This window comes from Sceloporus undulatus, chromosome 2 (assembly GCF_019175285.1).
Source record: "Sceloporus undulatus isolate JIND9_A2432 ecotype Alabama chromosome 2, SceUnd_v1.1, whole genome shotgun sequence".
In the NCBI taxonomy this organism is placed as follows: domain Eukaryota; kingdom Metazoa; phylum Chordata; class Lepidosauria; order Squamata; family Phrynosomatidae; genus Sceloporus; species Sceloporus undulatus.
In genome coordinates, this window is record NC_056523.1 from 191,272,416 (window position 1) to 191,295,017 (window position 22,602).

Consider the following 22,602-nt stretch of genomic DNA (forward strand, 5'->3'; position numbering starts at 1 on the left):
CAGTAATAAATATTATCTTTTGGGGAAAGCACCAAGCAGGACTTGAAAACTCACAAACTGTTGAACCCATCAGCTGGATCCAGTGGTACGTTATCCTCTTGAATTGGAGGCAGCATTAAGCCAATGTGCTTACTCCTTGCTGTCCTTCTTCATTAATTTCTCTAATCCTCCTTTAAGGACAGCTAAGGCAGTGGGTTTTACTGTATCTTGTGGCAGCAAGCAAATCCCACAATCTAATTTTGTGTGATTTCTTTTTAAGGAAAATCTCTTTAAGACTATAAATCCCTCACACCATCCAGTCACACTCTCCTGTCAGGGATATTGTGATACTTGAGAGGGATAGTAAAAGAAATATAGGCAGTATCCTCTGCAGACTACTTAGGCAGTATGAGACAGTATATAAATGAAGCTGCTATTGCTATGTCAGTTCATGGGGAGCACAGCTCAGAGCAGAGGGGTCCTGTTGAGTTCATGCCTTGTTTGTGGAGCTCCCATAGATTGGCTGGATGGCCACAGTAGGAATAAAATGTTAGGCCTTTGGTCTGGTCCAGCAGCACTGATCTTATGTTCTTAATAAATAATAATAAAATAATAAAACTTTTATTTATATCCCACTTTTTGGTAAGACAATCAAAGCGGTGTGCATCATTAAATGCATTGGGTTTGCATTTCCTAATAAAAATATTCATGTTGTCCCGCTTCAAATAGGCAAAGCAATAAAGCACACCTCCCCACATAAATCCATGTATTTCCTAGGCTTGGGATGTGTTTCATTGAAGAAGAAGAAAATTCAATCAAAACTATGGGTACATGTGGAGAGAAAAGGAATACCATTATAAATGTATATATTTGGAAACATGCTATTGGAGAAAGAACAAAATTTCATACCTTAGAAGAGGGAATACAGCTAAAAAGGCAGAAACATGCAGAAAAGGGGGAACATGCCTCACAACTTGATTAGGAACTGGGAGGAGATGACAGTGCTGGTGAGATTCTAATGAATTTAGCAAAACAAATGGGGTTCTCTGGAGTCTGGAGGCGTCTGTTTTTCCTCCTGAGGGACGCCGCAGCAGCCAAACCGCGCGGCATCCCTCCGCACCAAAAAGAACCCGGAAAAAACAGGTTCTTTTGGGCATGCATGGATGACGTCATCAGTGCTCCATTGGCTCACTGTGGCATGTCAGTGAAGCAAGCGTGGCACCTGGACATGTGAACGTTGTGCCCCCTGTGTGGATGGGAGGTCACTATGATGCCGGTGTCCGTACAGACTAGGGTTCCAGAGTGTGCAGTTGCTGCATGCTCCAGAACCCTAGAATCGGCGCCGGCATACTGCTTCTCGGCCATCTGTATCAGGCCAATATGACCAATTTCCAGATCTTTACCCCTCAATGTAACGTATTTCCAGTGCCATGGATATTTAGGCCCAGGGCTTAAATACCCTACAGGCATCAGACCCTCTCTGATCTTTGAAGCTAAGCAGGGTCAGTTTTTGAATGGAAGACTGTCAGTAAATACCAGGTTTTATAGGTTCTGTTTCAAAGGAAGGATCTAGCAAAACCACCTCTGTCTATTACTTGCTTAAGAAAGATCTATGAAATTTATGGGCTTGCCATAAGTTGACAGACAACTTGAACGCACATACACACACAGCCGAGCCAGAGCTACCATGGTTAACAATCCACTAGCTCCCTCCCTCCAGGTCTTCTCAATTTCTTCTGCATTTAGTTCAAATCCTCACAATAGCAGCAGGGGGAGCATATCCTCTCACATTTTTACAAAGGAAAATGAGGACACACATGGCCAAGCAACATCAGAGTATGGCAAAGTTTGCAAATGAGTAAGCCCAGAGAAGCCAGGAATGAGTCTACAGGAAGAGCAAGATCCAACCCGTTTCCCTCCCTGACTAATGAACTGAGCGTAAATAACTCTTGGGCTTTGAAGTCAGTTTGTAACAATTGAAGTAAGCTGAGGATGAAGTGGGAGGAGGAGAAAGAAACTGGGACATTTTAAAAGCATCTGAAGGAAAGAGGATTAATTGAGAATGGTGGAGGAATGGTGGAGTGCGTTTTCTTAATAACAATAAACTGATGTGATTTGTACTGTTGTATTGTAAAGTATTTGGGGATGGCTTATGGGACAATTAGAACCCATTCACTTTGCAAAACACCTGTCCCTGGAGTAGATGGTTTGCTAGTATGGATCGACACAGCTGCCTGAATTTTTGAACTCTCTTCAGGGACTGTGGCAATGGAAAGTACGGTGACAGCTGGGGTTCAAGCATAAACCACCTGGTACCCTTGCAATGTTTTGAACTACAAGTCCCCAAAGTCCCAAACAGCATACCCAACAGTTGAGGATTATGGGAGTTGTAGTGAAAAAATATGTTGAGCACTAAGTTGTCTACTTCCACCTGCATTTTAAAATTTCTCACTACACCACTTCATATGGCTCCTCCAGCTGCAGTGGTTCTTTTTTACTTTCTACATCATATATATTCAAATACTGCAGAACCTCATATTCATATTTCATAACACGTATATTTTCTATTACATGGCCTAACAAGCATTTTGAGCAGATTGCTTGCACAAGACTGCTGGACTGTGTGTATTTTAACATAAAAATACCACCATTTGTCCTCTATCTCCTCAGAATGATGTATGGATTTGGGACATCTCCAGATCCAGCTGATTAGCAAAAGTGGCCAGATTTACCATCCAATCAGGGAAAAGACTGTAAGGTATGTTCAAATATCAGATATATATTTAAATACACAACACAAACAGATTTCTATGTATGGGCAAGTGCGGGCATGCTTATGGAAGGTAAAATAAAAGCATTTGTTGCTCAAGGTAGCTTACTCATAGAAAGGAACTTAATGATAAATTGACCAGCCAGTGATATGAAGAGTTCTGGCAACTGTGCGCTTCTTTGTTGTGCAATACCAGTTTTATTAATTTATCTTCATGTAAATCCAGCCAACCAGCTGTCTCTCTGACTTTTTCTGAGGGATAAAATTGCTTTTGTAATCTTCTCCCTGAGTCAATTCCATCACCAGACAAATCTAAGCAGCTGGTGCCAAATGCCCTACTAGTCTTAGGTTCATGCACATAGATAGCCCTCTGTATCCATGGTTTCTACATTCACTCATTCACTCATCCACGGCTTGAAGTGTGTGTATATATATATATATATTTCAAATTCCCAACAGTAAACCTTGATTTTTCCATTTTATATAAAGGACACCAATTTACTGCACCATTGTATACAATGGGACTTGATCATCCATGGATTTTGGTATCTATGGGGGGTCCTGGAACCAAACCCCAGCAGATACCAAGTGCACACTGTATTTTGTTGTTTCATATTACATGGGGTAAGGCAGTCTTGCCCATCCTAGTCTCCTTCTGGCTGAGGGATCATGGGAATTATAGTCCAGCATATGGAGGGTGCTAAACTGGTGAAGGATACGGTAGGCAATTGGGTGAAGGCAGTAAAGGAACGTATTACATTAGATGACTTGCAAAAAAGCCATTCAACCAGACTGAGGTTGTCGGTGTCCCACATGATGGTCCTGTACCAGGGGTGGGAAACCAGTTGCCTTCCTCTTTACATTATGAGGTGGCTTGAGTCATCAGGAGCTATTTCTTCAACTTTCATATTGAAAGGTCATTTATATGTCTACACTTGTTTTAGACATACATAAATCTACTCTTGTGCTTTGTATAGGTTACTTTGGGGGTCCCTTCCCCAACCTGGGTCCTTCCAGATATTATGGGATTAACCATACTCTTCAACTGTCTGAATTTGGCAGGGACAGTCCCTATTAAACCTCTGCCATCCCACTTTTTCAGTTGTGTTTAAAATGTCCCTCCCAACTTTAGCTCCCGTCTTTAGCTTACTTCCATTGCTGCAAACTAAGTTCAAAGTTTGAAAATAATTTGCACGCCATTATTAAACTGTAAACTGCTGTGCCCTATCCTACTTTGTCAGGGGCAGTCCCTATTAATCCTCTGCCACCCCACTTTTTCAGCTGCTTTTGAAATGTTCTTCCAACTCTCCTCTCCTAGTTTGTCTGTTCTTCCCCATAAATAACTTTCATCATCTTGACCACGCTCTGATGTCACTTGTCCACATGTGTCCTGGTTTTCATCTATGAAATGTTGAAGGGTATGGATTACAGGTCCTATCATCCCTGAGTATTGGCTATACATATTGAAGCAGTATTCCAAAACATCTAGATGAGGACACCATACTGGAGAATGCTAGATAAGACTAGCATACTTCCACTCCCCCTCCCTTTGTTATTCAGTTTGTGCTTGTGAGTGCAACTCTGCTTCACTCTACACAAGGGGGACTCTTGGTTCTTCAGATGTTTTGAAATGCAAAACATGTGGTGGGTGGAAGGTTGATCACCTTTGCAATATAGTAAGGCACAGTGAGGAAATCATAAGCCCAAAGTGTGGCTTGTTTAACCAAACGCCGGCCATATTGCTATATAATATAATAATATAATATATATATGATGGGACACTGTGGCATTTTGAGAGTGAGCATGGTGTATTGGTTGGAGTATTGGACGGCAATTCTGGAGATCAGGGTTTGATTCGCTGCTCAGCCATGGAAACCCCCTGAATGACTTTGTGCAAGTCACGCTCTTTCAGTCCCAGAGCAGTCTAGGAAGAAAGTCACCTTCACAAGTTCCACTGGGAATGAACAGAAGCAGCACAGGTAAACTGATGCGATGGAATGCCTGTCACACAGCCCCCAGATGAGTACAATTTCCATCATCTCAGCCACTGGATGAGGTTGGTGGGAGTTATAGACTAACACATGCAGAAAGTGCTACGTGGTATTAGGCAGGATTAGGTGCATTCCTAGCCTATTCTAGCTGAGGCCATTTTATGTTCTCTTTGTTTTCCTTTCAGGAATCTGGAGCCTGTGGCCCTCCAGATATTGTTAAACAACAATTTCCATCATTCACCTCATAATGTAAAGAGGAAGGTTGATGGGAGTTGGAGTGCAACAGCATCTGCAAGTTCACACCCTCCCTACTCTTCCTCCAAGTCCATCCCTCCTCAGGCAATATAACCAGCAATAAAGAAATAAAATATTCTCTCTCCCTTACCTCTCCACCTTACAGTTTTCTCTCCCTTTCCTAACCATCTCTACTCTTTCTCCCCATTATTTTTTTAGAGGCCTAAAACCCTATATCCCTGACCAGTATCCCTGACCAGATCTAATGTGAATTTGAAGGCTTTCACGGCCGCCATCCATAGTTTTCTCGGAAGATGCCAGCCACAACTGCTGGCAAAACAACAGAAATAAACTCTTCTAGAACAACGGGCATGAAAGCCTTCAAATTCATATCCTGAGAAACCTACAAAAAACCTGACCAGATTGCTTCCTCTCTTTCATGTTTACCACTGGCCAGTTTCTCCCAGTTAGGGAAACAAATATTTTGCATGGCTGAAAACCAACACAAAAGCCTCCTCTGTGGTGAAAGATGCCATCTCCTCACCATTCTTCTAACCCGCTCCTGTGACTACTCTGATCTACTGTGGAAGATTGTCATTTTGGAGCAAAGAAGGGTAGATGTGTGGGTATAACCTTTAATCTTTGTGGTTGTTAGGTGTTTTTTCCCCTTCTCTCTCTTATTTTTTCCCTCTCCCCTTTGGCAGGTGGTTGATGGAAACCACATGACGGTTCAGCCCCTGAAGTCACACTGTAGAGTGTGTGTGTGTAGAGAGACAGCTCCATACTTCATTGAAACCAGCTTGCCTCCAAGGGAAGTCAACTCCTCTCAGTTCCTTCCAGTAGAGTACAATCTCCTCCAGTCCTGTGAAGGGCTTGACACACAGAGACACACACATGCACACAGCTTCAGTCTGCTGGCAGAAAGGGGGGAAAGGGAATTCAAGGAACAGCAAAAAGAAAGGACTTTAAAGGCAACAGGAGAGACCTGGCGACTTGGTAGGGGGAACCATTCTGCCCCAGGTTGAGATACGCAGGACAAGAGTCTCACCCAGAAGGTACATTTTCTTTTCCTCTTTTCATTCTGCTTTCCTCCCCTCCTTCTCCTCCTCAGTGCATTTTACAAAATCCTCCTTCTCTTGAATGAACTGCCTTTGCGGTGGACGGATTATGTTCAAGGGACCACACAGAGATCCCAGATGTGGGAAGGGAACCCAGGAGTTTGAATTTCTAGACTCCTTGCTATCACTAAACCTTACTTCCAAATGCTTCCTTGCTTTAACCATCACTGTCTGTGCCCATCTCCTTACACTGTTTACATCTCATATTGGCACATCGGTTTTTATCTTCATTTCTTTTGGTGTTATCTTCATCCCCCCCCCTGCTCTATTAGAGACCCCAGCTCCCCCATAACCACTGATAACTGCTTCTTTTCTGGAAAACAAAGGAATCTTGGGCATTTTGGCTTTAAATCTAGAATGTAAATGCCTGCCTGTACATGCACTATGTTAATCTAATATTAATTCTTTTCTTTGATTTTCTTTTCTTTTGGATAGACAGATGCTCTAATAAATCTCTATTACACACAGACATGTCTCTGGGTGTTTTATGGTGCAACTGTGGCTGTCACTTTCCTAAATTCTGTTCCACTTTTCCCGCAAACTGATGAGAATTGGGCTGTTAACAGCTTGCTCTCTCAAACTCTCTTGTTCTCAGGTTTCCAGCTTGGTACTTTCATCTGCTTGGCAGCTGCCTAACACTGTGAGAACAAGAAAACGGGGCATTTGGATTTGCTTTCTCACTCCTTGGAATAATCCTCAGGGTTTCCAGGCTACACCTCTGGCTTTATTCTCCTTGGAAGAGAACTTTATAGGTATATATAAAGCTGGAGCTGTTTTCTGCACTCAGCTATAACTTGCAGTCAGTTGTTACTCTTGTTCCATGACCATTTTCTCCCAAACATTTTTTGAAGGAAGGGGGAATCATGCCATTTTGTCTTTTTTATGGGAAAAGTCAGAGAGGGTCGTATCATTAGGGAAGAAGGGGTGGGCACTTCATGGGCTTGGTTTTGTCTGACTTTAATGGTAGTGGCAGGAGAGACAAGAGCAGATTGATCCAAAGGATCACTTCACTTGGGAATTCTCTTACACAGTCCGGATGGAAGATGGTTTGAGGCAAGAGTGGATTGTGCCACTTTTTAGAGGTGTGTGTGTGATATCTCTTTTCTGCCTCAGACCCCATCATTTCTTAGATCTGCCCTGGTAATAGGTCTCATCTTTGCTTCTGTGTACATATTTGTCAGGACAAATGGCTGAGTGATTACAGTCAATCTCATAAATGCCACTTCTGGAAATACAGAGAATGCATCTAATATGTTAAGTGTATCCATGCCAGTTTGTGCTCAAGGAAAGCTGGAACTGTTTTGTGTGCAGGAAGAGAAAATTCCTACCTTTGTGGTTTGTTGTTGTGTGCCTTCAAGTTATTTCTGACATATAGAGACACTGAGGTGAACTTTTCATGGAGTTTCCTGAACAAGATTTGTTCAGGGGGGGGGTTGGCTTTGTTTTTTTTTTTTTTTTTGAGGCTGAGAGAATGTGACTTGCCCAAGGTTTCCCAGTGGGTTACTGTGGTGAAGTGGGGATTTGAGCCCTGGTCTTACAATGTCCTAGCCCAATGCTCAGACCATTGAACCAAGTTGGCTTTCTAACAGGGATTCTCACAAGGATTTGGTTTTAGAATCCTCATGATTATATTGTGCCTTTTGTTCCAACTCAGGGTTATGTGACTGTCTTCCTCCCTTATGGGGTTCAGAGCTTAGAAATGCTTTTTTGTGGAGGATGGTATTACCAGTGGCCATGTAAGATGGAGGATTCTGGAAGTTGTAGTTCAGGAGCATTTCCAAGCTCTGATTGAGATCCAAATTCAGGCTGAGATTGTCAGGAAGCTGAATCCCACAAGCTATTTTTGTGCTCCTGTGGTGTTGTGGTACACACTCAGCCTGGCTCACTGACTCTAGCCAGCCCCCTCAATTTCAGCTGGGCACTGCAAAGGATTGTCAGAAGAAAGGCTTCACTGGCAGAGCTTGGGGACAATTTGGGGACTGCTTTTGTTGCTGTATGCCTTCAAGTCTTTTCTGACTTATGGTGACCCTAAGGTGACCCTATCATGGGATTTTCTGGGGCTGAGTGTGGTCACCCAGTGGGTTTCATGGCTGAGCAGGGAATTGCACCCTGGTCTCAGAGTCATAGTCCAAAGCGTAAACCACTATGCCATGGTGGCTATTTAATTGTGGGACTACAATGCCCAGATTTACCCTCCTATGTCATGGTAAGTAGCCATATGAACTGAGTAGAGTCTGGTAGTTGTAGTGCAAAAAACCCCTGAGCTTTCTCAAAAAAACTGAAATTTCTCAAGCACCAGTTCAGACCAGAACTATATCTAATCAGCATCTTGTAATCATCCAGATCCCTGTGGCAAGTAGAGAAGAAAGTCAGCTAGTTCCCTCAGACATGAATCCATCAGCATCTCCTATTTAGAGGTAAACTGCCTCTTGACATAGAGGCTTCACACTTCGGTCTCGTGGCTCACAGCCAGCAGTAGAGACCCCTCTCCCCCTTTGTGTTTTTCTAATCCCTTTCTAAAGCCATCTAAGCTGCCCCTACATCATGTAGGAACAACTTCCTCCAATGAATCATAGGGCTATTTTTCTTTTAAAAAGGACTTTGTTTTGATTTGTCTGCTCTGAACCCACTGTCTACCCACTTTATTGTCCTTTGACCCAGTACCACTCCTTTCCTTCCTCATCCCAAACCGCTGGATCCCACATCCTTTCAGTAGTTTTTGAAGTTTTCTCAGAAGCATTCCTTCTGTTACCCCTGCTGTTGAAAAAGGGACTGTACAACAGTTTTGCTAGAGAAGGAACCTGGAAGCATATACAATCAGCTCTCCATATCCATGAGGGTTTTTAATATATAGATCTGCAGTTTAGGATGTATCATCTGGAACTACATGAAGCAATGTAAGCTGCCCTTTTGAAAGAGGGAGTTTATGTCCCCCAGCTTTCCCCATTTAAGTAAAGGCTGAAGAGCTAATAATAGGGAATAGGCTGTAGGACTAGCTGTAGATATTTTTCTACTACCTGAACTAGAAACACAGAAACAGGTCAATGGGAATAGCACTCAAAAACTGCCATGTTATACAGTGGGCCCTTGGTATCCACTGGAGTTTGGTTTCAGGAACCCTTGTGGATACCAAAATCCATGGATGCATAAGTTCCATTAAATGCAATGGCATAGTAAAATGGTCTCCCTTATATAAAAGGCAAAATCAAGGTTTTGGAATTTATATATTTTTGAAAGTATTTTCAAATTGTGGATGCTTGAATCTAGGGAGGGCTGAATAATAAGCCATCCATGAACCTTCTTGGAGACCCGTTGTCCCTTATTAGATTAATTCTGGGAAGACTCTGCCTGTGGTCCCCCAGTCCCAGCACTGCATTTCTCAATCCAAGCCCAGTTGTTGGTTAGAGATGGAATATGGAACTCTCCTGCCCGGTGTTTGTCCAGAGTGAGCATGAAACCTGAACGTGGCAGACTGGAAGAGTTTTTCATTCATAGCCAGGATAAATGTTTGCAAACCTTGAGAGCAAATCCAGCAACGTCTCCAGGAGCATCCTATATTCCCACCCTTGGAAACGGTTATATGGGGAGGCCCCAAGGGGAATCGGAAAGCACTGCTCCTGCCAGTTTAAGCAAAAATCTCCCCACTCCTTTCAAGAAGAAGAGATGCTAGAGGTAGGTGAGGGAGACTGGTTTTCCCAAAGTTTAGACAGAAGGAGAAATGTCCCATTTAAAAGTGTTTGATATGAGAATGCTAACAGGTCTCATGGAGAAAGGGTGGGCAGAGTTTTACAAGGGCAGAATGCCGAAGTGGGTCAGCTCAATGGGAGTGGAAGGAAAATCTCCCAAGGTTCTCCTTCCATCTCTGCAAAAGAAGGTCCAGCAGGCCTGGGTAGGAAGGAGTGGGGATAAAATACACACATGCCCACATTCACACCCACATTCACACACACATCCCCCCTTGTCCACATCCCTGTGCCAGTTCCTGCCTTCAGGCCCTGTGGTTTCCTTGGCAAGCTGGCTGCTGAGCTGGCAGTCATGGCCCAAGGCTTTCCATACCAGCTTGGCTTTGCACAGACCCAACTGCTGAAGCCACACAAGCTCCTCCCAGCCATGGCATGTGGCATTTGGGCACCACCTCTTAGTCTGCCTCCCTACATCTTTTCTGCCCAGATTGATTTTTAGCTGAAATGTTTTTAACCTCTCATTAGCTGGAATTGTGCTTTGCCAAGGTACTTGTCCCCACATTCCATCTCTTTCTCCATCACACTGAGAGCCAGGGTGCCTGCATTTAGTTACCCATCACAATGCTCAAGATGCCAAACTGTAACCTATCATCCATTGCACAGTGATGAGATCTATAGTCTTCTAGAGAAATGCACAATGCTTGGAAACTTCCTTTCTTCCTTTAAAGTGGAACCAGGTCAGTTTGCCCGGGTTAATCTGACACATCTTGATGATGTTGGCTCCCAGGGTTCATGCTTCCTGATCCAGTGAACAGTGACCCTTTGACTTCATTTATCACACATGGAGCCCAACAACCCCTCTGACCCATAGCAAGAAATGCCTTGGTGGGAACAGATATTTGGCCAATAAAATAAGGGTGGAGAACCTTTGGCTTGCCAGATATTTTGCACTTTTTGGTTGTTATTTGACATCAAGTCAATTTTAATTTACAGCAACGCAATAAATGAGAGAGCTCCAAGACTTTAGTCATCGACTGCCCCGTTCAGGTCTTGCTAATGGCTTTCTTGGTTGAACAAATTTTCCTGTAATGAAGTCTCCTTCTTTTCCTATTTGCCTTCCACTTTACCAATCATTACCATTCCCCCCCCCCCCCGAATTAGTCATGTCATCTTATGGTATGTCCAAAGTACAACAGTCTCAGTTTAGAAATCTTCACTTCTAATGAGATTTCAGGCTTGATTTGCTATAAACCTATTCATTCATCTTTCACAGCAGCCCATGGTATCTGTAGAACTTTCCTTCAGCATTGTACAGTGGCCCCTTGTTATACGCTGGGGTTTGGTTCCAAGATCCCCCATGGAAAACAAAATCCGTGAATGCTCAAGTCCCATTAAATATAATGGCATAGCAAAATGGTGTCCCTTATACAAAATGGAAAATCAAGGTTTGATATTTGAAATTTATACTTTTTTTTAACATTTTCAAACTGTGGATGCTTGAATCCGTGAATAAAAAATTCTTGTTTAAGAAGGGCCAACTGTATAACAAAATGAGTTGCTTTTCTTCCTGTCAGCTTTTTTCACTGTCAAAGTTTCACAACCATGCATATTTTGTGCTGCAGTTCCCAGAATCCCTTCTTATTGGCCATGCTGGTTGGGGTTGATAGAAATTGTAGCTCTCTCTCTCTCTCTCTCTCTCTCTCACACACACACACACACACACACTCACACAACTGGGGTTGTGCAAAGGTTTATCATGCCTATAGTACAAACATCCTGCTTCCATGTGTGTATGCTTGTGATGAAATATCGTGTTTTATTATTTTTTTCTAATGGACTTTAGATCTATTATTATTATTATTATTATTATTAGAATGCTTCTGTTTCTATTAAGAAATCTAAAAAGGAGGAAGTTGTCGTTGTTGTGTGCCTTCCAGTTGTTTCAGACTTATGGTGACCCTAAGGCTTATCATGGGTTTCTTGGCAAGTTTCTTCAGCGGAGGGTTGTCATTGCCATTCTCTGAGGCTGTGAGAGCGTGACTTGCCCAAGGCCACCCAGTGGGTTTTTATGGCCGAGTGGGAATTCAAACCCTGCTCTCCAAAGTCATAGACCAATACTCAAACCAGTACACCATGCTGGAGGGGGAGAAAAAGGGGAATGTGTCAGCATCTTTAAAGACTAATTGTTTTATTTTAGAATGAGCTTTCATGTATACAAACCCACTTCTTCACGTGCAGTACAAACTGATATTAAAGCCTCAGGTATAAAGCATATTCATACACTTGTGGGAGTGGACTAGAACGCAATAGGATCCAGAAAGATGCAGAGCATGACCCTTGTTGTTCATAGAACCATACAGAATTGCTGTCAGGCACTGAGAGGCTGCATGTAAGTTTATGTGTTGCGTAAGGTGTTGTCCCATTGGCTTTGCCATTAAAAAGAAACCTCGGTCCCTGAATGGATGCTTGGTAGAGACAACAGCCAAGTCCCAGAATTGGCTGGGAAGTAAAGACTCAAGTTCTGATACCTCACATTGGGTGGGGAGATGCAATTTGCTGAGCTGGAGCACTGATGACTTGGAGTTTGGGCTCTGACACTGGATTCATGAAAAGCAAAATCTGGCACAGTCCCCAGGTCAGTCACAGGGCAGGAGTCTGTAACAGAAATAGCTGTGTGAAGCTTCACAATGATGTTTGGGGGGACTGAAAGAGTTCCATAATGTGAGCGTGATCTGGGCTGGCCCAGGACTTTTTTAGCTACAGAAAATTGAAGTGTGACCCATTGTGCAAGTGCACTCTCATTAACACAGAACACTGAGAAGTACTCATGAGCAAGTCTTGTAGAAATACATCCATGGAAATGTGTCCATGGAGCACTGATAGAGCTGGTGCATGCGAACTCCTATGTATATGGCGCTGAGCTGAAATAAAAACCAGTGAAACTAGAGGAGTTCTTCATGGCACCTGTCAGAATACATTGTGTTGCAGAGGTAAACACATGTGGTGTTCATTATATGGGAGATGTTGTTGCTGGTCTCTGCTCCCCCTGCTAAGGAGGCTGCTGTTGTTGTGTGCCTTCAAGTCATTTCCTACTTATGGTGATCCTAAGGCAAACCGAACATGGGATTTTCTTGGCAAGTGTCTTCAGAGGGAGTTTGCCATCCTGTGAGCTGAGAGTGTGTGACTTTGTTACCCCAAAACCTAGGCTCCTGGAAGGGCCCCCACAAGTTGTATTCAATGAGGAAATTAATTTAGCTAAATAGGGACCAGTGAGAGGGCCAGGATAACTCTAGCCAGGGCTTTCAGCTGATATATATCCATTCCAAACCCAAAGAACTCTAGTGGTAGGTTCCAGATTGGTTTAATTTATTTATAGAAAGGGGAATCAACACACGCACAAAGCACTCTTTTTCTCACACACACAAGAACTAAGATATAAAAGGTGGTAGCAGACTTCAGATTAAAGGATTTGCAGTGGGACAATACGTACCAGTTCCAGAAGCCTGAATTACAGTTCTAAAGCTCTATCCCTTACCAAACTGCAATTCCCAGAATGCCACAGGAAGGAGCCATAACAGTTAAAAATGGCATCCAAGTATTATAACTGAGTAGTGTTTTAAATTCACTGTTGTTGTTGTTGTTGTTGTTGTTGTTGTTGTTGTTGTTGTTGTTGTGTGCCTTCAAGTCATTTCCAACTAATGGTGATCCTATCATGAGGGTTTTTTTGGCAAGATTTGTTCAGAAGAGGTTGGCCATTGCCATCTTCTGAGGCTGAGAATGTGTGAGTTTCCCAAGGTCACCCAGTGGGTTTCATGGCTGAGCTGGGAATTGAACCCTGGTCTCCAGAGTTGCAGTCCAACACTCAAACCACTATGCCACACTGGCTCTCTTAACTTCACTTTTAGGCAGATGAACTCTGGAGAAGCTCAGTTTGCTGTTCCTTACTAACCCCCAAGTAGCTGAGCTCTTGCAAGGAGCTTGTTTTGGCCATGTGGCTTTTCTTTTTGCAGATCTATCAGCTAATTAATAGCATTTAGGAAATCTTGGGGTGGGATGGGGAGGCATAAACAAGTCTAAATTAGGCATACTACTTACTAATCGAGAACCAGTGTGGTATAATGGTTTGAGTATTGGATTATGATTCTGGACACCAGGGTTCAAATCCCGCTTGGCCATGAAACCCACTGAGTACTGAGGATACTATGAACAGCCAAAAAGACAAATAAATGTGTCCTAAACAGATCAAGCCTGAACTCTCCCTGGAAGTCAAGAAGACGAAACATGAGGCTGTCGTATTTTGGCACATTATGAGAAGTCATGAATCACTACAAAAGACAGCAGTACTAGGGAAGGTAGAAGGTAGTAGTACGCCAGGTGTATAGACTCAATCAGGGAAATCATGGGTGTGAATCTGCAGGACCTAAGTAGAGTAGTAGAGGTCTTGGACATGTCTCATTCATATTCAATATATATATATATATATATATATATGGCAGTTAACAACAACAACAACACATGCCTTTAAGTCACCTGCTGACTTATGGCAACCCAATGAATTTCATATGGTTTACTTAAAGCACAGCTACTCCTTATTCTTCTGAAAATAAAACTAACAACAACAACAAAATAAAGTGCAATTACATTAGCATAATAAAATTTCAGGAGAAAAAGTTAGAGATGTTAGTAAGATGCTTGCATCTCTAGTTTTTCTCTTGTTTGGTTTGTAACATTTTGCCTAATGAAGAAGCCAGAGGAGCTTTGAAAGCCTGCAGCAAGTATATTGTGCATTTTGGTTGGCCAATAAGGTATCACTGTTTGGTGGATTTTTGTTTGAATTTACTAAATGGCCATCACAGTTTACCCCTGTATTTTCCTAGCCTAGTGTGATAAACTCCTCAGGCAAGGAATACTGAAAGGTAGTTTTTCCAGTTCCTTCCTCTGAAATATAGCCCACAGCATTTGGAATTCCTTGGTGGTCTCTCATCCCTAGCAACAGTTAGGGCTGCTGAACTTCCAAGATAAGATGGAATCTGATGCCTTTAGGCTATTTAGGCTCAATTTCCAGATATCAACAAGGATAAGAAAAGATTCAGAGTAGCTCACAGCCTGAACTGTGTATTAAACTTAGAGCTGTCTGCTAGCCACCATGATACTCTAAGCCGGGCAAATACAGCAGTATTCGTCTAGACATGCTTTTCTGCAGTGTAACATCTTGTTGCCAGACCTGAGTGGCTGGCAGCTGCCACGGCCATGGAAAACACCTGAGCCAGGAAAATCATGTTGCTGCTCAGACAAGACCCTAATCCAGACAGGAAACCCCTTAAAGGCCAATGGCTAGCCTGGATGGGTGGAACCACCAGTCCACTGCCTGAGAACACGCTACCTAATAACCAGGACAGTTGTTGGTTCCAAAGCTGCAGTTCTGATCATTACCGCAAGGGACAGTCCCAGACAGCTGCCTCTGCAGCATCTGCCCTGACAGCTGTACAGTTTGCAGTGGCAATCTGCTTACAGTCAAATCCTCAGAAAATATCCAAGGGTAGCTATGTTGGTCATATAGCAAATCCAGTCAAAAATCTACCAAACAGTGAGACCTTTATTGGCTAACCAAAATGCACAATATACATGTTGCAAGCTTTCAAAGCCCCACCGGCTTCTGCATCATGCAAGGTGTTAAAAACCATACAGGAGGGGGAAAAAGTGAAGATGTTAGTCATAGGTCTGCATTTTGCTGTTTCTGTTCTCAGTTGAGATGGTATGGAGCGGTATTACTTGCAGGCTTGCACCTCTTCCTTCTGGCCATGTGGCTGCTGGGATATACTCAAAGTCCATGACACCACTGATGTCCAAACATCTGCCTTTAGGCAGAAATGGGATGTGGCATTTGGCTACATCCCTTTAAAATGCTGAAGAGATATTGTGATTGGGGTGAGGTTCAGTGTGAGGAGAAAGGAGTTGTAAAAGTCTTTTTTAATTCATTAAAAACCTCAGATCTCTCAAAAGGAGAATGGTGGCTGTGGACTCCTGGACCTGGAAACATACTTTCAAGCCAGCGCCTTATCTTGGCTAAAGGATTGGATAATGATACACGGCTCCTAAACTTAGAGAGCTATAATTTCAGGTATGGGTGGCATGTGTACCTTTGGTACAATGAGTCTAAACTCCACCAAGACTTCGAGCACCACATACTGAGAAAGGCCCTAAGAGACTGGCTCAAGGTAAAAATACTCTTCTGTAGTGGGATTCCAGTATGGGTATCTCCCCAAGAAGTCTTGTTAAGTAGATACAAGACAACCAAAACCTGGCTAAGATATAATGATACTACAAAAAGGAATACAGATAATGGAAACATAGAAATAAAAGACTTAAAAGAACTACAACTTATAGAACAAAAAACAAACTGGTTCTTTCACTAGCAACTACAGGAAATTCTTAAATCTGATAAAAAAAAATTTGGGGGCTACATTTTAAAAAATGAATTACTGTATATACTGTATAAATCAGAAATTTAGGTTAAAAAATTGAGTCGACTAATCCATGAGTTGATGTAAGGGCTGTATCTTAACTCTTATTTAAAACAAGGAACCGTTCCCTGATGAAAGGCAAGAGTATAATCTGTCCTGGAAGCACCAGCCCCCTTTACTCTCTCATCCATCCAGCCTTAAAAGTGAGCACAAAGAGTTATGTCTGCTGGAATTTTGTAAGTTCTTTGGCATTGTTTTCCTTTGCTTCGTTCTTTGTTACATACCCCTAAGTTTTACCCTCGACTTATCCATGGGTCTTAACAAAATCCATAATTTTGGGCCGAAAACCTGCTCTCGACTTATACACGAGGTCGACTTATAGTCGAGTACGTATATACGGTAGATATTGCAATATTAGAGGACAAACCCAAACAGATTGTCAGGTTATATAAAACTCTTCTAGAAAGAAAATTGGAGCAAGAAACAATCACGGACCACATGTTAAGATGGGCCAAAAATATGGGAAAGGTGATCCAGCAAGACGGTTGGATATAAGCTAGACAATATAACCATAAATTCACCAAATGCCAGAACATTAGAGAGAATTTCTTTCAAATGGAAACCAGGTGGCATTAACTCTGGCCAAGTTGGCCAAAATTAATAAAAACTGCAGCCTCATTTGTTAGAAATGCCAAAATAATATTGGTTCCTGGATCCATGTGATGGATATGCCCCGTGATAGAGAAGTTCTGGAAAACACTGCACAAAATAATCTGTAAGATCTGGGTATAACTTTTGAATGTACACCAGAACTGTACCTTCTTAATGTGCTACAAAGTATACATATAAAGGATAGTTCTAAGTATTGGAAAATTATATACGGTATCAATGGCAAGAATAATGCTTGCACAAAAATGGAAATCTGAATATTTCAATATACTGTTGGATGCTTAAAATGTTGGAAGCTTCTGAACTAGCTAGGACACTAAATGCAATTGATGGGGATGCTAATGAATAACAAAAGAAATGATGGCATGTTTTTTTTTAACATACTGTGAAGAAACCTGGAGCTGTGCAAACATAGAAAATTAAGAACAGAATTTTGAACTAGAGGCACTGTGGAATTAATTTCTTAAGGACACCCAGTACATCAAAGAATCTGAGACATACTTTGATTGATCAGAGAAAGAAATGGTTAAACATAATTTAATATCTCACAGCATTTAGACAATGTACTTGGAAGATATAGCACTTAAGTTGAGCAGATAAATCTTAAATAGTTTAAATTTTTTATTGTTTTACAAAAACATAAACCAGTACAATATGCAATATAAGTTGGAGAAAAGGGGGTGGGGGTATAGGAGATTTAAGCTACTAATAAGTAATAATGGCCTGGGACAGACCACCCCAAAAGAGTGGCCTGCTGGCGGCCTATTTTTCTCTGGATGGAAGCTGCAGCCGCCAAACGGTGCGGCTTCCCTCCAGAGTAAAAAGAACCCGGAAAAATCGGATTGTTTTTATGGCACAAGCGGATGTCATGAGTGCACCATTGGTGCACTTGTGACGTAAGCGATGCACAGTGACATGCGGATGCTGCACATTGCTTACATAAAGATAGCAGCCCTCGTGTGGATGGGATGCTGCCATTAGGCCGCTGCTCACATGGTTGGTGCGCAGTTCCTAACCCTAGTATCAACTCCATCACGCCCCTTTCGGCCCATCTGTCTCGGGCCAATATTTGTTACCCTTTTCTTTTAAATAATAAGAGTTAAAAAAAACAACCCTCAGATCTTACCATATTTTCACTTTAACTACATGCAACTATATACTTCTAAATACATTTAGGTTGTCCTTATGATATTGTAATTTAGAAGTATAATTTTAATGTTGCTAGTTGTTTATGTCACAACTATTGCTATTACATTAAGTGATATATGGGGATTACAACTTATGAGTAACATTAGTACAAAAACATTATGATGGTTTCTGCATGGTGTGGTATGGGAGGAAGCCAATGGGGTGTGTGGGGTTAACACCATGAGTTACCTTACCGAGTAACACCAACTTCATTTCTGGTCGCCATGCGTCAGAAATGACTTGAAGGCACACAACAACAACAACAAACATGTGCCTTTTAAAATTGCTATGGGACTAAATTCAGTGGGAAACAAGAGCAAATTACCTCTGAGTATTGCTTGGCTCAGAAAACCCAATGACAGAGTTGCCCTTGAGAGCCAACTTGAAGACACATAATGACAACAGTGCTCTTGCACAGCTCCCTTTTCATTTTGGTGAGACTTATGGAGAAGAAGCTCCTAAGACATTGTGTTCCATGTTAATTAGTGGGATAGGATAGGACCAGGCTGCCATTTAGCATTTCTGCATCGGGAACCCAAATGTCTTGGGCCAGCCTAGCAATGGGTGCCCTGTTCTTCCCACTCCTACCTTGCCCTGTCTCTCTCTCTCTTTCTGTGTATCCTTCTCTCTCAAATACTGTACACACACATATGCACACACATACACACAGTTCAGGCTCTGTTGGACAGTCCTGCTGCTGTTTCATCTCTGCCTGGTGCTGCACGAGTGAACCCAGCTGCCAGGGAGGAGGGAGAGTTTTCCACCAGCCCGGCGTCTGCTCTCAAACTGGAACCGAGAACTGGGTGTGACCCTGCCTCTAATCGCAAACACTTGGGTCCTGGGATATAAAGGCTGCTATTGTGGGCTCCAGGGGAGCTGTGGGTTTAGAAGGGATGTGAAGCGCTTCGGCAGAGATGCTTGCCTCCTGTAATTGTTGGCTGCGGCCTATGCGGAGAGCGGCTTTTACGGGAATCCGCTCTTCTCTTTTACAAGGAAAACCATCATTCGTATATCCTAGGCTGGCCCAAGAGAGTCAGCCTGCCAGGAGGAATTGTCACTTTTTCTTCTGGCCTTGCTCCTGTGCCCACCAAAAGCAGCTTGAAATTGGAATTGGAACTAAAATAAAATAAAACAAAGTAGCCGTAATTAGTGGTTTAATTAAACATTGGACTTCGACTCTGGAAACCAGGGTTCAGTTCCCCACTGGGCCATGGAAACCCATTGGGTGACCTTTGGCAAGGCATGCATCTCAACCCTAGAGAACCTCATGCTAGGGTCTCCATAAGTTTGAAACTACTTGCAGGCACACAACAACAACAAATATTTTCTAGGCTGGATATTGAAAGAGAGGAGACAGCAGTTTACTTTGCACTGCTGCTGTTAACAGTACAAAAGCAAAGCTGGTGGAAATACATAAAATACAGTAGAGAACTTCCAGGTGCCAGATGGGAGTATCTTACCATCCCCAGCTTTAGATGGGGTCCTTTAGAAGGAGTACTTTTAAGTGCAACCAAATTACAGACTTGAGCCTCTTCAGACTGTTTCAAAATAACCTGTGTGTGTGTATTACATATGCATGCCTGTAAAGAGAAACATTCCCCCCTCCCTAAAATCCTCTAGAACATCAATGCCCTCACATAATTTCTGGAGAGTAGTTTGAGCATTGCAGATCAGGGTTCAATTACCCACTCAGCCATGGAAGCCCCCTGGCTGATCTTGTCACACACTTCTCTCAGATCCCCAAAACCCATGATAAGTTTGTCTTAGGATTGCAGTAAGTCAGAAATGACTTAAAGGCACACAACAACAACAACAACAACAACAACAACAACAACAAATAATAATAATAATAATAATAATAATAATAATAATAATAATAATAATAGACAGGTTACTGCCTGTGACCAACAGCTCAGATGATGTTCATCCCGGTGACTGCTTTATTGACGGAGAGGAGAATCTCCTCCAGGGCACCATTCACACTATGAAATAATGTAATTTGAAACCGGGTTATTTCCCTGTCGTTTATACTTGCACAGATTGTATTGAGTGCAGTTTGCAGGGGGGCAACTAAAAAGCCAATTTAAACCGGTGCATTTGACACCGGATCCCTTAGCATTTTTTTTTAAAAAAATCGAAATGATCCACATCTCCAATAGCATGAATAAGCTATCGGATCGATTTGTATCACACAGCCACCATTTGGGAAATGGAGGTCCCTCCATTTTGATCCAGAATGGTGGCGAATGGGAACTTCAGACCATATTTAAATGCGATAGAGAGATTAGCTGCCTTAAAATGTAGTGGGAATAATGAACTGATTTTGAATCAATTCTCAGAGGTGAATCTCTCCATGCAAAAAATGTGTGATTGGCGCCATAGTTTCAGTCTGAAATTTCAAGAAGCTGTTAAAAGTGTGCAGTTCCAAGAAGTTGTCCAAAGTGTTCCTCCCCCAGGGAGAAGTTAATTTTCAGGACTATGGACAGCTCCTTTTAACATTAAGACTAGAACCCAGATTAGATTCACTGCTCCACTAACATGGTTTCACCTACACAGATAGGTAAACAAATAAGAGCTTATAGATGACTCCATTTTAAACTTCACTTGAAATCTGTCAGTTGTGGCTGTTTCCTCATTTTGCCTCATGGTCAAGCAGGACTTTTATCTGTGTTTCTCATGTAGTTCACGTTGGTCCAGTCTGAAGCCAGCTCAGGAAGCCAGTGCACAAGCTCTGCCTTACTCCAAACTGTAAATTAATAGTTGAAACAGTTTCGCAAATTGTTTGGCCAAATTCACCTTATTGTTATTTCATATTGTGTGCATTTGTGGATCTCTCTCTGATAAGATGTTTAAAGTGCATGTGGGGGGGGGAGCATGATGTATCATTTTTGCTTTGTTAGCCTAGGTAGGTTACCTCTATTGTTTCACTGTCTGGTGCTCTCTAGACAAAAGACCAAAAGGGTAAGTGAGCCCTCCAAGGTCTCAGGCCCCAATATGTGGCTGAAGCAACCGGCCACCACTGCTTGAGCAGGGCCAGCCCAAGACATTTTGCTGCCTGAGGCAGAATTGAAAATGGCAACTCCTCTCCCACTAGTGGCTCTCCCCATTCCTGACAGTAAAAATACAATAATAACAAAGAAAATAACTGTCTTTTTGTGAGACCTAGAATTACCCCCCTAAAGGGTGCAATCGTATTTCCTATTATTATTTATGGGTGTGAAAGCTGGATAGTAAGGAAAGCTGATAGGAAATGTGACTCATTTGATATGTGCTGCAGCCTGCAGAAGACTTCAGTGGACTGCTAGAATGGCAAATGAATGGGTCCTAGAACAAATCAGGCCTGAACTCTCCTGGAAGCCAATGACTGAACTGAGGCTGTTGTACTTTGGCAACATCATGAGAAGACAGGACTTACTAGAAAAAACAATAATGCTTGGCAAGGTAGAAGGCAGTAAAAAAAGAGGAAGACCACATTCCAGATGGATAGACACAATAAAAGAAGCCCTGAGTTTGCAAGACCTGAACAAGGCTGTTGATGATAGGGTGACTCTGAGGTCACTCATTCATAGAGTCACAGTAAATTTGTAGATGATACTAAACTAGGAGGAATAGCTAATACCCCAGAGGACAGGATCAAAATTCAAAATGACCTTAATAGATTAGAAAGCTGGGCCAAAGCTAACAAAATGAATTTCAGCACAGAGAAATGTAAGGTACTGCACTTAGGGCGGAAAAATGAAACGCACAGATATAGGATGGGGGACACCTGGCTGAATGAGACTACATGTGAAAGGGATCTAGGAGTCCAAGTAGACCACAAATTGAACATGAGTCAACAGTGCAATGTGGCAGCTAACAAGGTCAATGCGATTTTAGGCTACATCAATAGAAGTATAGTATCTAGATCAAGGGACTAATAGTGCCACTCTATTCTGCTTTGGTCAGGCCCCATCTGGAATATTGGGTCCAGTTCTGGGCACCACAATTTAAACAGGATGTTGAGAAACTGGAGCATGTCCAAAGGAGAGTGACTAAATTGGTGAAAGGTCTGGAAACCATGTCCTACGAGGAAAGACTCAAGGAGCTGGGTTTGTTTAGCCTGGAGAAGAGAAGGTTAAGAGGTGATATGATATCCCTGTTTAAATACAGTATTTGAAGGGATGTCATATTGAGGAGGGAGCAAGCTTGTTTTCTGCTGCTCCAGAGAACAGGATCTGGAACAATGGATGCAAGCGCCAGGAAAAGAGATTCCACCTCACCATTAGGAGGAACTTCTTGACAGTAAGGGCTGTCCGATAGTGGAACAAACTCCTTCCTTGGAGTGTAGTGGAGTCTCCTTCCTTGGAGGTCTTTAAGCAGAGGCTGGATGGCCATCTGTCAGGGATGTTTTGATTGAGATTTCTTGCATGGCAGGGGGTTGGACTGGATGGCCCTTGCGGTCTCTTCCAACTCTATGATTCTATGATTCTAAAGCAAAGACATCTTGAAGACAGTTCACAACAAAAA

General features: G+C 42.5%; 1 protein-coding gene across 3 annotated transcripts in view; it reads left to right on the forward strand.

Annotated features, from left to right (window-relative positions):
* Window positions 1–5,777: 5,777 nt before the first annotated feature.
* The window catches only part of BGN (biglycan), an 89,701-nt gene continuing 72,876 nt past the window's right edge, over window positions 5,778–22,602 (forward strand). The window contains exons 1-2 of one of the 3 annotated variants that reach the window (XM_042453441.1): window positions 5,778–6,029; window positions 6,688–6,844. The gene's annotated coding sequence lies outside the window, so the exon portion shown is untranslated. Of the gene's footprint in view, window positions 6,030–6,687; window positions 6,845–7,114; window positions 7,175–22,602 lie in introns of those variants that run through there. The other 2 variants (XM_042453440.1, XM_042453442.1) reach the window with 2 other exon arrangements.